This window comes from Pan paniscus, chromosome 2 (assembly GCF_029289425.2).
Source record: "Pan paniscus chromosome 2, NHGRI_mPanPan1-v2.0_pri, whole genome shotgun sequence".
NCBI classification, from domain to species: Eukaryota; Metazoa; Chordata; class Mammalia; order Primates; family Hominidae; genus Pan; species Pan paniscus.
The window spans coordinates 150,156,759-150,171,476 of record NC_085926.1 but is presented as its reverse complement, the minus strand read 5'-3'; the positions used below and the strand labels follow the sequence as shown (position 1 = coordinate 150,171,476).

The 14,718-nt window shown below is 38.0% G+C and overlaps 1 protein-coding gene across 22 annotated transcripts in view; it reads right to left on the bottom strand.

The window, feature by feature from the left end:
• MBNL1 (muscleblind like splicing regulator 1) overlaps positions 1-13,150 on the bottom strand; it is a 199,804-nt gene extending 186,654 nt beyond the window's left edge. For 6 of the 22 annotated variants that reach the window (XR_010111675.1, XM_055110605.1, XM_063602978.1 and 3 more), the window contains exon 1: positions 11,364-11,501. The gene's annotated coding sequence lies outside the window, so the exon portion shown is untranslated. Of the gene's footprint in view, positions 1-11,363; positions 11,502-11,738 lie in introns of those variants that run through there. The other 16 variants (XM_008951855.5, XM_057301944.2, XM_057301949.2 and 13 more) reach the window with 7 other exon arrangements.
• Between the last annotated feature and the right edge of the window lie 1,568 nt (positions 13,151-14,718).

Sequence of the window (14,718 nt, the reverse complement as noted above, 5' to 3'; positions counted from 1 at the left end):
GATCACACATGTAAAATAATAAGTTCCTATGAAGAAAGTAGCTATTTTAATAATTATTAGAATGGCTAAAGCTCGAGTCTTTTGTTGTTTTGCTTTTATTATTTCACTTATGAATGGACCTTTTTCTATAGGCCATAAACTTCAGAAAATCAGAAACCATATTCTTAATTTGTCTTAAAATTTTCACTTAAAATCTTATAGTAAAACTTTATATGTAATGGGCTTTAAACAAATATTTATGAATAAAAATGAATAATAATAAGCAATAAAATCCTGAATTTTCTAACCTAGAATGCAGATTAAATCTTGGAAACAAGTAACAACACGTCACAGCTGAATGGGGTCTTATAGAAGAATATGCACAGTTGCACTTTCACCATTTCAAAGTCTGGAAGCTGGCCTATAAAATACAGCTTTATTTCCTGTGCAGAAAGAAAAGCTGGAGGAAAAAGAGAATCATGTGCATATTTAAAATTCTCTGTCATTAATGTTAAATACAACGCACCTCTCTCTGACTGATTTTTCTTTTCTGTTAACATAAACGTTGTAGGCACTGAAACTTGGTTACCAATCCTGAGTGTTTTAACCTGCTTCCAATCAAGAATTTAGCATGAGGAAGATTCAGATGAACTGTATGTGCCCACCTTTCTCCAAAACTGCCAGCATCAGAAATAAATTAATTTCTTCTGTCTAGTCCAGGATGATACTATGCTGGCATCACACTTATTTACCAAATACTTGAACAGAAAAACTAAATGGTTTACATATCGAATCACATCATTTTAATAAATTATGAGTTGATTTTGTCTCTTCTCCAATATATACAAAGTATCTAAAGAGTTAACCTGTCTACCGAATGGTTTTAGGCAAATTCCACACTCTGCCCACAAACAGCCTATTCTTGGCTTCTTTGTGCCCACTTTGTTTTGCCCGTCCATTATTTGTGAATATTTCTATCACTATACTGGAAATTACTTTGAGAACAGGCACATCTTACCTCTTTTTCCTCCAAAGGGTATAGCATGATACGTGGCACACTGGCACTGCAATCAATATTTGCTAAATAAGGATGCTTTCTTTTGCAGCCAAAAGCAAAGACTTCCATTTTATATAAATAAATTTTTCTCTAAAAACACATAATCACATAATTTTATTTGCTATATCTTCTAAATAGCTCTATGAAGAGAGGAATTTGTTAGCAAAGTGACAGGTCTCCAACAGCACAACTCTACAATTAACAGCTTATCTTTTAAAGTCACAGGCTACATCACATGTAAAGTTACAGAGAGCAGCGACTGATGTATAAATTAGATGATGTAACATAAAAGCATAAAATAATCAAACAACCATGATCTATAAACTTTTGCCCCTATCATTTCTTGGTGAAAATTTTATAGCCTCATACTATTGGTGAGAAAGTACATTGTCTTCAAACTTCACAAGCTTCCTCTGAGGGAATCCCAAATGGGTCTACCTACTGCGAAATGCACTGTTACAACATCATGATACTGCAACTCCATACCATATCTACTGAAGATGGGGGGCCTAGTTTGTTTTATTTTTGTTTTTACAAATCCAAGAAACAGAGTATAAGCATTTGTCAAACTATACGCTATTTGTAACCCATCATCAAAGCAAAAAGATGAAAATACATTTGACAGCCTTTTAAATAAAATTTCTATCTTCTTGACTTATGTCAGTTGTTGTATGGGTGAAGTTTTAAAATTAGTATGTCATTAACATGCCACACTCATTCCCAACAGAATCATGGGATGGGGAGGGATGGGGTTGGGGAATGCTGGTTTTGAAGTATGAAAAGACCTGGCTTCTGTTCAGTTCGGCTGATCACCAGCTATGTGGATTTAGGCAAATAAGATAATTTCTCTAAGTCTGTGTCCTCTAAGAGGAGGATGATTCCTGACTCACCGGCCCAATTCATTCATTGTTTACTATCACTACCAGGTTGTCTATCTGTTTTTTTCCAAAAACAACATAAGCTGGCAAGGCCTCACATAGAAAAGACGCTGCTCAAATATGGTAGCTTTCATCACTACTTCCACCTTATTCTTACTATGTCACTCCATATTCCGAAAAGAGTGCTTAATCTTTGGGCCTATGACAGATGCCCCCTCTTCCCCACGGCATTCCCTTGCCATTCAGTTCCACAAAAACTTCCTTCTTTGAATTTCCTTCCCTCTTTCAGTTTCCTCCTTTGGTACTAACTTGTATAGTGCCTTGCATTAAGTTTTCAAGTCTTTCTCCTCAACCCAATTGTATGTCAAAGAAGGAAAGACACTATGTAATTATACTTTCGATCCCCCTCTTGTGACCTACTACAGTCCTTTGACTTTAAACGTGCTCAGAATATGTTTGTTAACTGATTATTTAGCAAAACACAAAAGATGAATTCATTCCTCTATGACCTGATTGTTAACATGGCAAAGTAATGTTTTAAGGGAAAAGACCTCAGCACTTAGTAAACTTTAATCAACTACAGAGGAATAGGCATAATACTATTCCTCCTAAATTAATTGCTCCCAATAAAATATTTACTTTTAAAATCTCAGTCCTCAAAACTATATCGCTCTGAGAAAGTCATTTCCCGTAGGCAATTTTCAGCAAATGTGGTCCCCCAGAAAGCATTATGCAGAATTCTACTTGAGTATATTTTTTCTAAAGTCTTTCCTCTTGAAGGAAAAAATATATATTTTTCTATTGTTAGGCACTTCTCAAATTATTTTTTGGAAAGGTCATGCAATGCTTCAGAGAGACTACTCCTGGATCAAAGATTTTCTTGTATCCTCTGTTGTTCACTTTTGCTATGCTTATCAAACCTCTTAAAAGTCTTTTGGAAGAGGTACCTAAGACCAAATGCCTTATCTGAATGCCACTAGGTAGACAATGCAGTTTTCCCTGAATGTTACAGCAATGAAGTTCAAATAATGGCTCAAAATACTTTGGAATAAATTTGTCTAGTTAAAATTAGCCCAATGACAGAATAATAAAGAAGGCAAAGAATATCCAATACTACTTAATCTTAGTTACTTAAAAATTAGCATTTTCTAAGCATTATCTTAATGACATAGCTAAATAGATTTTCACCATACTGTATAGCACAAGGCAAAAACTAGATAGGAAAAAAAGTCTAATAATAGAAAAAGGCATGTAATAAGTGTGACTTTCACATAATACTAACAAAGGCAAAATAAAATATTGTCAACATTATTCTCTAGTTTATAGAAACATGCTATATTTAAAGACATAAATAGTGTAATTTCTGTATTATTTTTATGGACACGGGCAATCTAAATAACTAATAAGTTGTAAATATTTATAAATAGAATATTTTTCTTGAAAACTGTCTTTATTTCATGGGAATTTTTCTCTGTATATTAAATAAAACATAATCTATTAATGTTCTGACATTTTCTGTTTAAACTATTTTAAACCATTTATTTGTAAAAAGCTTGTAAGGTCCTCAAACTAAAAAGACATGTAAGTATTCCAATAAAGCTTTCTACTCTATTTGAAATATAACTATCCTCCTACTCCAGATAACCATTATCCAAAAGCAACTGTTTATTGATTCCTGTATGTAAATCATTCTGTTTATAATAGTGACTGATTATTAAGGATTTTTAGTTCCAGGAAAAAGAATGCCCTGGTTATACTGATACCTTCCCTAAAATAGCAAGGTCTGAGAAGTATAAATGTCAGCCACATTGAGCACATTGCAAACTTGTTTTATCATGTATCTATCTGCCACCTTGTTTATCACTAAGGATAGGTTACACAGGCATTCTGAGCATGGACTTTAATAAGAGAGGAGAACTGCCTGGTTGACATTGAGACATTTCTCAGCAAATAACAAAATAGGCCTAACGTTGAAATTATGTTTACTTTAAAATTACCAATTTGGGACAAAGAATTTGGTGACCTTTAGATCACCATCCAGTGCTTTAAAAGAGCATAGAAATGAAATGTTTTAAGAAATTAACATGTATCTTCTACTTAAGTTATAATCCCTGATAAAATACAATTTTAAATGTTTTTCACTTACTGATATTTTATATAATTCTTAAATAAGGAATTTTTGATTGATTAAAAGTTTTTTAAATTCTTGCTGTATTTTAAAAATAATTGTTAATACCCCCATTGCCTTTAATATCCACATCCAGTCAGCTGGTACATCCTATGCAGCCTAACCTTATCACATTTCTCTCAGCATACATGTCCTCCTTTTCATTCTAGGGCCACTCCCCTCATCTAGTCCCTCATCTCTGTTCTGTATAACCACAATCTCTACTTCATTCTATATGTGTCCTATACTTCCCTTATAAAATGTCACCAAAACACAACTCCTGTAAGGTTACTACCCTAAACACCAAGTGTCTGTTTATGTTCCACACTACGTATTATTAAACTTACTACCTGGTCATCAATGACCTCAAAAGTGTAGCACCAATCTCCCTTAACCACCTGATTCCTCATTTCTTCCTATCCTATTAATGCTTCCCACCCCTCATCCCAGGCCTTTTCTCTCTGTCCTCTTACTTTCTGCCCATTCTTCTGGAATCTCTTCAAATGATGTAGAAAGTACAAGTCTTTTAAAGTATTCCAAACGTTTATGTTCTCAAGCTCCTATCAGCATCCAAAATAAGTATTTTTAAAATCTGTTTTTATTCTTTTACCCAGGAGCATGGATTCTAAAGCTGGGCTACCTTGGTTCAACTCCTTACTGTGCTACTTATTAATTAAGTACCTTTGCACAATTAATTGGACTTGTCTGTGCTTCAGTTCCCCTATCTGTAAAATCAGAATATTAACAGTACCTATATCATAGGGTTGTTCTGAGGAATAAATGAATTAATTATAAACCTTAGCTTAGCACATAGAAAGTATTCAAAGATGTTAGTAATCATAATTACAGCTATATTCTCATCGCTATTCTTTATATATAATCAGTGGAGGCAAGACAAGAAAAATTGGTTAAAAACATGAACATTAGAATAATAAAAATGACAAGCCTCATATCTCCGCAAATGAAAAAATTGTTCTAGTCATGATCTTTAAGGTAAAAGTCTTATTACTTTACGGCTACTTTACAGTAGAAAAGATTAAATGAGATACCTTATTTAAAAGTATACAGCAAGTGGCAACTTCTACTATTTTCATAAATATTTACACCTTTATAATGTCACAGATTTAGAAACTAGGGCATGAAAAGAGTAAATGGTTTTTCCCCAATCTATTGTTTCTTTCAAGAAATAAACAAAAAAACTTAGTTACTTCAAAATAAGTATATTAAAATAATAATAATATTGATATCACTTCTTACATTTACAAAGGAGTTCCACTTTTAGAAACCTCATGTATCCTCTAATGAGGTCTGTTTTTGTTTTTCTACCTGCCTGGTATAAACATTAGACTTTTTTTTTTTTTTTTTTTGAGACAAGAGTCTTGCTCTGTTGCCAGACTGGAGTGCAGTGGCATGATCTCAGCTCACTGCAACCTCCGCCTCCCGAGTTCAAGCAATCCCCCTGCCTCAGCTCCCAAGTAGCTGGGATTACAGGCATGCGCCACCATGCCCAGCTAATTTTTTGTATTTTAGTAGAGACGGGGTTTCACCATGTTGGCCAAGACGGCCTCAATCTCCTGACCTCGTGATCTGCCTGCCTCGGCCTCCCAAAGTGCTGGGATTACAGGTGTGAGCCACCGCACACAGCCAAACATTAGACTTTCAAACCAAATTTAGATATAGTGTTTATAAGAACTCGTGGTGTATCTCTTCAGAACCTGGCATCTTGAAACCAAGATCTGGTAAACAGAAACATCAGTAAGGGGGCCTTTGATAGGGGAATACTGAATTGCAAGCCTAGTCAGTGGCATAAAGCTTTTCTCATCAATTTCTTACCCACAGAAAGCCCTATGTCCTCCAACTCTTTGTATCTGTCACTTAGCTTGACCACCCTCCTGCTTTCTTTCTACTAGAAGAGTTATCCGTCCACAAAGAGTGCTAAAATGTCACTGTTGTAATCAAACAACACAGAAACAAATAAAATGCTAATGTGTCACTTTTACTGTCATCAACAAATGCTGATAAATTATTGGATATAAGATTGAAATTTTTGGATACAATAAGCTGAAAATGGGCTGTAAATTCTAATACTGAGACAAGTTAAGAAAATATCTTTGATAATATTCTAAATACGAATATGAACTGCTTAAGTCCTCATCTTGAATCCTTTATATTTAGCATAGTACAAGCATATGACCATGGATTGACTATTAAACTGTAGTACCAACAGTTTGTAACTATTTAGTGGCTGCAACAGCTGATATTTCATGGTATTCAATAGTAAAACTAATGACAAAATCTATCAATAATCTAGTATAGGACATTTGGAAACCATTATATTTCTCCTAGATAAAAGAAATAAATAAATGAATTAAAACATATGAAAATTCGATATCTGAATGTTATCTATAAACATATGGAAAATATGGAACCATTGCTGAATAGAATACTGCGTTAACAGAATAATATTTTGCTAAGGCTGAAAAATACTGAATACCTTTTGTTCCCATTATTTATGCATTTAAGGACTGTTGCCTTTATTACATGTATGTGGGTCAAGTCAGAGTTATCTTAAGACTTTCCCTTACCTGAACTTCCATACCATGTTAGCCAGCCATTGTTTATTAAATATCACTTTCTACTTTATAGTTATTTTCAAAGCTCTTATTTTCCCTACCAGATTCTTATTTTTTTGAGGACAAGGTATATCTATCTTGATTAAGTTTGGTAGATTTCACTAAGTCTACTGTGGTAATTTTTCACAATATGTATTCACTTATAAATCAACTTTATATGATAAAATAATATTTCAAGTCAGCAACGTAATGCTTATTTCATAGAACTAAATATGTCCCCATAAATCTAGAATCTTCTTAGCGCTCTAAAACAAGTTCATTTTTAGTTAATAGCTTCTAAACTTTTAAAAGTGAAAACGTAGGAAAAAATCCAGTGTCAAATACAAATTTTTGGAAAACTACTTTGGAGAAAGACATCTCTTCATTTTGTGAATTTAGCTAAAGCAGGACTGGAATGGAGTTGACATCAGCATGGACATCATCACTGGTATTTAGATTTCATATTTACCACAATTCTTTTTAATAGTACGATATTATTTAACATTCAGGTGATTTGAATACATTGGCATTGTCTTGGGGAAAGTTATATGCTCATGCATGCATTACATACAAATTGTGTGTTCACACTTCACAGGAGTATGTATTTTGCATACCTTTATCAACTATTATTCACCTCTTTTGGTATATAAAACATACATCTCTCAGTTTCCTAAAAGAATGTCAAAAGAGATGATGGCTTTTCTTTTGGAGCATATGAGCATGATATTATTTCAGAAACATCTTCACCTTTTTGGAATAACTGGTCTCTGTGGAAAAGCAATTCTCTACTCTGTCCAATATGGCTACATTTCGTTTTGAGATTAATATTTCCTGAACTGTTTTAACAAAGGATAATCATAGTAACCTAGAAAACATAATCAAAAACAGTAGAAAAAGAACCAAATGTGTAAGACTTAATTCTCCTAACACAAATATTTCAAGATGTGTGTTACACATATTTTTACAGATTTCACAGGCACATATGATGAGATGCCTCTCTAAAAACATGAACGATTATCTGAAAGAGATGTTCTGGATCTGTTATGAAAAAAACTGGTAATATGTAGAAAACTATAACCATGTATTTACTATTTTTTTCCTCAAGGATGTATCTGTAATGCTTACATAAACGTTTATTTTTTATAATATGAAAAACACTACGTAAAAACCGATTTCTCTACCTCAAATTTAAAAATAAAAAATATGTCTAGAGACAGTTAATGCCATATGCCAATAGCTCTTCTTGAATCCTCTGCCTTGCAATCAATAATTCTCCAACCATTAGTGAATATGCTCCATGACTCATCAGAAACAATATACAAAGTTAATGGGGATCATTCTTCCCCTCACCCTCCACACACGCATTGACACTAATGGAAGCTATGCCTCATATAGTGGAAGACAGACTCAAGATGGCACCAAGCTGAGGCAACTCTTCTTGAGGCTCTATATACAAACTAGCTCCCTCCCCACAAAGAATCCACAACATCCATTTTACATTTTTTGGCATCCTTCGAGAAAATAATAGTAAGCATACTTTATATGGCTAGAAAAGAACCACATTTTTTTCAGCTTAACACTCACTGTGAATGGCAAAATGTACTTCAGTTATGAAAATATCTGAAAGGAATGTTTCCAGGACCTATGCCATTGTGCTTTGTTTACCAGTCAGATGCTTTCTCAAGAATGTGTTCAAATTATAAAGACAGTGTCTCCATGTATAGAAATTCTTCAGAGCCCATAATGTTACGTTAGAAACACATTTTCACCTTTGCTAATATTCAAAACAATACCCTCCTATCTGCAGGTAAAAATCTTTCATTCTTATGAATTCAGCAATCTTTTATTAACATTTGCTCAGGACTTTGGATATGGGTTTTTTTTTTAATTTTCTAAAGAAAGTTCTAGCAAAAGAAAACACAGATTAAGTATTTGAAGATAATTGCTATTTACTAAAATCTCTATTTTAAAATAATTTTAGTGACTCGTTTATGTTTGGTAACTTCAGGACAATGATAACTACAGTGTCTCTAAAATGTTCCTAAGTAACAATCATACTCTATTTTGGCCTTTGAGAGGTGTTAAGACTCATTCTCTAATTATAAGTTTTTCTCTATTATTACTACCTCACCATCAAATCTCTAAACTAAATAGCAGCTTTGAGGAAATAAAAATAGATGTTAGGTGGTGTGTTTTCTCAAATTTTGGTTACAATGGATAAGAAAGACGAGGTATTTCTATGTATAATAAAATAAGCCAATTTTATTGTTTTGACCAGCAAAATCTTTAAGCTTTCTCCCAGAATATTGTTTTCCTGCTTTATCCTAGAACAACACTGTCCAAAATAAATACGATGTTAGCCACATTTGTTATATTTTCTAGACACCATGAAAGAAAGAGAGAGAGAGAGAGAAAAGAAACAGGTGAAGTTAATCTAGTAAGATCTTCTATTAGAACCAATATATCAAAAATTATCATTAAAACATATCATAAATATAAAAACATTAATCAGATGTTTTACTTTCTTCCCCTCATATAAAGTTTTCAAAACCGGTAGTATTTTACACTTCTCAATCTGGACAAGACACATTTCAAGTGCTCAACAGCCACATGTGGCTACTGTACTGGACAGCACATTCTAGATTTCCAAACATATGAAGCTTTTTGGCCTAAAAAACCATACACTTTAAAATCTTTCTATGTCACATTCTCTATGATCCATATGGTTGATGGGATTTTATTTTGGGCCAATCACTTCATGAACCTATTTCACTTCTTTCCTCCACTCTTTTGACTCTCATATCTACTACCCACCCTAATGCCTTTGCATACAGAATTTTAAAAACCCAATCACCTATTCTTTTCAGCTTCTCCTAACCAAGACCTGAGATGTTCTCTAATCCGCACATCTATCACCAAGCAGAAAGCCAGAAGGTGCAGCAAGATTATTTATTCTCTGTTTCCATAAATAGATCTATCAAATACAGGCCTAATGTATGGCAACAGTGACAAATGCAAGGGCATTTTTTTCTTATAATGAAGATAAGGCATTTTATATAATAAAGTAACACACCCTTCCTCAATAAGAAATACAATTTTCAATGAGAAATATAATTTTACTCTTTTTTTTCCCCCCAGGAGAAATTTTGGGTTAGTCTGTTCTTGTTCTGGAACAAAACCCAGTGTTTCATTTCATAGGAATTCTGTGCCCAAAGGAAGAACAGAATGTTGGAATCAAAATTTAATGAATTCAACTTGGAGTCTAACTTTGCCTCAAATGTGGAAATGTAAACACAAGCAATAATATCTCAAACCATATAACACTTCAGTTTCTCTTTGGCATGACTGCGCAGAGTACCACACTTGATGTGTATCTACACACAAATTTGTTCACAGTTATATAAGGAAAAAAATTAAACTAGGCATATGTGAGGTTTTTCTGAGTCTCTTAGTAATAATGAAATCTGATTATTATGTCTTAAGTGACACTATAATTATAAATGAACAGGTTTTCTGTTGCTGACCCAATCTGTTCCTTAAAACACAAAAGGCAACTTTTGTAGCCTTCAGCAAGGAAACCCCCCATTAAACAAATAAGACTAAAAAACCTATGCCTACATTTTCAAAGAAGACCTAACAATATAATAATAATAATAAAGTAACTCCCATGCAAATACACAAAACAGATAAAAACTAGAACATTAGGTTTTCTAAAGAAGTTGAGCCGTAGTTGTCACCAACTTTAAGAAAGCAAGATACAAGTGACAGCGATGTGCATTCTCAGGCTACAAAATAACTTATTCAGTGCCTCTATCTATAACTACATCTAAGACATTCTAAGTATTGAACTGCACATTGCTGGGATAAATTTTACAGCCGTTGAACTTTCATTTTCTCTCTGGGTGATAATATTTTATCTCAACAGCAAGGAGAAACACCAACACACTTAGGAATCCACACAGAGAGATAACTGTGGAGTGGCTCTCTTGTGCTGGTATAGAATACTTAGGTACTAAACACCCTCTGTGTATAAACAGACACTGTGTTCAAACCCAGGAGGAAGGGACACAGTGTCCACCGGTGTAGTATTTCAAAGCACACTGCAGAGGGCCCGAAAGTCTAAAAGCATTAATTATGACTTCTCTCCTAGCGTATTAATTTAAGAAACTCCTCAGAGTATATGGCAGAGTTTGCCATCCATCTGCTATGACTTGTGCCTGTGCTGGTGGGCACACAAAGTGAAGTCAGCGGCAACAACCTTTCTGGCAGCTTCTTAACTTTAATCCTGGGGAGACATACTCCACGGAAATACACCCCAGAATCCCAACAGCCGCAAATCTCCCGGCCCCAGAGAGCCTTAAGAATACAATATTACTCTGGCAGCAACACCCCTGTAGTTGTAAAGTGCTGGCGAGGGGAAGGCATAAGCGCCACCATATACCTGCTCGTGTTACAGGCTCTGGAATCAAAGTATTCTCACATGACACATTACTACCAATAACAGATTCCGGCTCCGTTTAAAAAAAAAAAAGTGGGGGGGGGTGCTACATATTTGTCCTGCTTTTGTCTAAAAACCAGAACCCAAGTACTAACTACTTTTCATTCTTTTCAACCTTTCATGAAAGCAATTCAACCGACTGCGGCTCCACCCAAAAAGCTTCTATACTTACTTTTCTTACAGTTTTTGAGTGACGCACTACAAAACGATGAAAAAAAAAAAAAAGAAGAAGAAGAAAAGGAGGAGGCAGCCCTCTCCTACAGGGCGTCTTCCGCCCTGTAAACTTGGCAAAACGCAAACTGGCCTGAAATACAGCACTCTCCATATAAGGCAGCCCAGCTAAACATGTCATGCGTAATTTATGGGTAGCAAGCAGAGAATTAACCTTTGCGTGCACATATTTGGCCCAGATGAAAACCGGGCGGGATGGCAGCCCACGGGCCAGGGATGCGGGAGCCGCCGGGAAGACCCGCGCGCCGCTCGACTCGGAGGGACTCACACCTTCCCCCGACAAAGGTTATTAAGTTGTGAGTACACTTGCACGCACCTGTTTCTCTTCTCGCCCCCCCGTTTCTCCCTGGGTCCCGCTGGGCTGCCAAGCCGTGCGCGGGCTGTGCCCTGACAGCGTCCGCAGAGCCCGCGGCAGGGAAGGGCGCAGGAGCGGCTGCGGCTCACCCTCCCGCCTTCCCCCGGGCAGGAGGTGCTGAGGGACGCGAAACCAACTACCGCGATCGGCCCGCCCCTGCCCGGGAGAACCGCGGCCGGCGAGCACCTCCTCGCACTTCCTCCTTCAGCCACTGGCAGACCCGCCGGAGTCCGAACAATGAAGCGCGGCGGACCGGCGCGGGGAAACTGTGAAAATGGAAACTTACCTCTCACATTTTTTTTTCAGAGGCGGCCCCACTGTCGACCAAGTGCCCAAGGCATTGTGGGAGTCATGATTCCAAGATGCCCGCGACGGAAAATGGAACTTGTCAGCTCCTTGTCATGGGAGCATTGTGGGCGCCACAACTCATTCAGCTGCAGTGAAAAGACTGTTGCATGTCGCTGTGCAGCCTCTTATCGCCGAGGTCTGGCTTCCGCTGCTGCTGCGCGGCCCCTCCCCCGCCCGCCCAGCCCCACCAGGAAGCCCAGGGCGGACTCGTCGAGCTCCTAATGCACGCGGCGGCGAGAAAAACGCTCTTCAACTTTCCGCCGGCGCCCTCCCGCGCTTCCCCGGGCCACAGGGTCGCCTGTCAACCGGACAGAGCCCGCAAGAGCGGGTCATGGGCGGTCGCCCCGCGGCGCCGAGAGCAGGAGGAAGCCGGAGCCCGCGCGGGCGCCGTGGATCCCCTCGGCCTCCCGTTGGTATCTTCCATCTCATGCGTTCAGCATTGTAACCTCGCGGCGGGCGTGCAGACCGGACGCCCTCCCGCTTCTTCTACCGACTGCTGGGCACACCAGTGGGTTCATTTTGAAAGAGGCCCTTGCACCGGGCTTTGCAAGGAAGCCGGCAAGGTTAGATTGAAGGTTAGAAGCCAATTAGACTAGAATCCTGCGATCTGGTGAGACTGCCGCCTTAAAATGCACCAAACAGTTTTTGAACCTGGAGGGCTAACAGGCGGGAAAAACATCTGCAAGACTGCCACCGTGTATTTTTCTCAAGTAACAGGCTATCCACAGTTTTGGAATTCGTTAGTGAAACTGTCACACAAGCACAAACACTCACATGTCAGCTTTCCTTCTAGTTTGTAAATAATATTTGTAATTTACAGGCCACTGTATTCCCAACTTTGCACCATGTGATTTAGAGAAAGCAAAGCTCCCTCTTTAAAAATAATGTGTTACTTCGGAAATACCGGGATATTCCACGGCAAGTAAGCCATATTGTCGCCAGAGCAAATAAATCACAGCCCCATATCATAATTCACTGGGTGCTATAAGATGTAACTTGGCTTTGCCTTGAATGGAAAGAATCCTGAACGTCTGTGATGTGATGAAGTTTTGGAGACTGGGGGCAGGATTTCCTTTGAATGTAAGGAATTCGGATAACTTGTTCAAGGATGATTCTAATGAAAAACGTTTGTCCCATGTTTGTTGGGACAAAAATGCTGGATATGGTACAACATTCTTCCTGCAGGTTCGGTTTTGTTGAAGAGAGTGAGGCCAGCTCGAGGTGAAGGAAAAACATCAGAAAGGTGCTAAAGTGCAGAAATATCTTCCAGAGGCACTAATAGCCGACTTGAGTTCTTGACCTTTAGCTAGATCCACAAAGCACTGAGTTAAAATTGTACACTGATCCCTTCCAGAACAAATTAATTAATTAAATGGTGCCTCTTCCCAGCGTTAATCGTTTAAAAGGACTCAAGTACCCACACAGTTTAAGCAAACTAAAAGAACACTGACACTTTCTCAGAGAACAGGGATGGGAACTTTCTATCTGCCCATTAGTATCTACCCCAAGCTACGAAGACTTCCATTCCTCTTATTAAGCATTCAGCAACTACATTTAGTGCCTACTATGCCAGTGATGCAAGAATGGATAAGACAGTCCCTACACTCAAGGATAACACCTCTAGTAGGTGAGAGACAAACCGATTAATTCTGCATAAGGGATAAGTGCTGTATGTGGGAAGCAATCCAATGAGGGCTCTGAGGATGGCAAAGGAAGGGTTCCTGGAGGATTTACATTTAACTGGTGCCTGGAAAGGTGTGTAGAAGTTGGCAAGATCAAAAGGGAGTAGAGTCCAGGTGGAGAAGAGAAAAGAGCAGGGCAGGCTGGATGGCATGGCTCACACCTGTAATCCCAGCACTTTGGGAGGCCATGGAGGGAGGATTGAGGCCAGGAGTTTGAGACCAGCCTGGGTGACATTAAAAGACCCTGTCTCAAAGAAAACGAAAGGATCAGGGTATATACAAGGGGCCTGCCAGCCTTCTCAGCCTTTCTGTGAGAAGCGAGGGTAGGGTAGTACAGGAGAGTGGCAGGAGATGACACTAAAAGTAGGTCTGTGTTGATCTAACGAGTCTCAACTTTACTGCCAAAACTAATGAACTAGGAAAGTTTAGGCAGCAAGGGCCAGAGATGGAGTCTGGACTTGTATTGCAGAAAGTTCCTGTGACGGCAGCTTGCAGGGTGAATGAGAGTGTGGGATGGAGGGGTGAATGGGTGTGGACAGACTGGAAAAATGACTCATGCAGGGAATGAGGAAGGGAGGAGCCTTGGGAGACTCTCAAATCCCTGGCTTAGCCTACTGAATTGCTTGCTACTTGCCTTTTTATTTCTTCATTTTGCCTCCCATTGTCTGTGATATTAAAGGCCTAACTTCTTAGTAGAGCAAACTTTGCATCTGCTAGCAGGTTGGTGCCCTAGCTAGCTTCCATGCCCCTCTGCTTAGAATGCCTGCGAACCACTAAGGACTAATCCTAGTGGTAGAAATTTATTTTCAATTGTTCTCAAACCCTTGTAGAATTCCAAGTTAGAACTGTGGTGTTCTTTTTTCATGTGGGTTAGAAAATTTGCTGTTTGGAGCAACATGGTGAAACACAGG